Raw genomic sequence first — 1851 nt, 5'->3', positions numbered from 1 at the left:
GTAGCTAATTGTCAAGAAAGGGGTCATTTTATCCTTTTGTCCCAGGGTTTGGCTTTAAAGATCAACAGGTCTGGAACTTTCTTTGGTCAGAGAAGGATCATAGCCTAGGAAAACTGGCTTATACTGCCCAAACTCAGAAGGGATGGATTTGTAACAGAAAGCCAATTTAATAATTTATATTGAAGACCAGAACTGCCAAATGGACTGAAATGTGTGTTGGCCTATCAGTGTATTCTTTCAGTAAGGGTGCCAAGTCAGAAAACTAAATTAACAACAGATTGGAGCTGGATAAATATATGTAATCAGAATTAAGAAGGGGATTGCAAGGTCAGGCACGTTTCATTTGATATACCTCAGCCAGGATGGGTACCCTCTTCCTTTACCAGTTCTCACAAGCCATGGCCTTTTCATCAATCAGTTCAAGTTCTCAGTTCCTAGTGCTGAAAGTATCTCTTTTCCATCTCTTGATGTCCTTGAAATTTATATTAGTGATCTCTGAGTGTTGGGTGTGGCTCTTTCTAGTTCTTGAATGATTCTAGTTTTACAAGAAGAGCATGTTGCAGATCCAGGTTGCCCTTCTACAAAAATGTCATCCACTTTAATCAGTCTTATCCATAAATCCAGATGCTACTGTTTGATCTAACCCACAGTACTTTCTTTTCTCCTTTGTTATGGTTATTACCCAGAAGGCTCTTTGCAGCTCTAGGCCCTGGGTTCTGAATGTAGCTTCCTCACATGCACACAGAGGTTTGTGCTGGTTTGCAAGCCTTGTTTCTCAGAACTACTCTCAGACTTGGCTGATACTATAGTCCCCAAGTGTATGATCTTTCTTTACTTGCAACCTTATAAAGGCTCCACAGACAAAGACTAAACCTTAGTATACTGAAGGGAGACTGAAATATATATGGTTCATTTATTTATTCATTCATTATTTGAATATTTACTTTTTTCATTCATTCCTTCACATTCATTCAACAAACATTCATGAAAGTACCTCATGCTGGACTAGTTGGAAATGCAGGGATAAGTCAGACATGATCTTTGCCCTGAAACAGCTTGCAATACACTAAGAGGATAAGAAATGTATAAAAATAAACAAACTACACATTAAATTATAAGCCTTGAGATAAGAGGTTGTGGAAATGTACTCCAAATGCAGGGAATAGCTTAAGCAAAGGTAGTCTTACTGCTGTTAGTTCTGACATGTACTTTTTATTTTTGGCACTACTTCATAAGTTTATTGAAGGGAAAGGTTATTTTTCTATAGTTTTATAATTAAACTTTCTTAGACCCTCACAATTTAAACATAAGTCAAAATTATAAATAGTACCTTCCTAAATCTACATCATAATTAAAACTCCCAAAGTTCAATAAAATAATAAATCACAAGTTGAACAAACTCAATTTAAGAAAATGTAATAGGAGTTGGAGAATATTCTCTGACAGGTATTCTTGAGGTTTTCTCACTCTTTCTCTCTCAGGATTGAAGGAGTTGCAGTTCTTGTTCTTAGGTAAACTCTCTTCAGATTTTGCCTCAGAATCCCATCCTGCCATAGAGCCTACTGGAATCTAGTGAGATGGATAGGCATGTGAGTTGTAGTTGAAAGAGATAGGGTAAGAAACCGTGAAACCATGAGGAAGGCTGGTATACAGTCATTATTTGGTTTTGAACACCCTGTAGCTCTCTGCTCTTTGAATTTCTTTGCACGAATGAAGTAAAAACTAAATGAAACTTGAGTAATGTCTTCTGTTCAAGGGACTTACCTTTTGTCTGTGTAAATATGGTTTCTGTGGTGAGACACCAAATGCACTCAACTTCCTTTTTCAACAACAAATTTGTCAGTTATCAGT

Source organism: Tursiops truncatus, chromosome X (assembly GCF_011762595.2).
Source record: "Tursiops truncatus isolate mTurTru1 chromosome X, mTurTru1.mat.Y, whole genome shotgun sequence".
In the NCBI taxonomy this organism is placed as follows: domain Eukaryota; kingdom Metazoa; phylum Chordata; class Mammalia; order Artiodactyla; family Delphinidae; genus Tursiops; species Tursiops truncatus.
Note: the sequence above shows the minus strand (reverse complement) of the source record.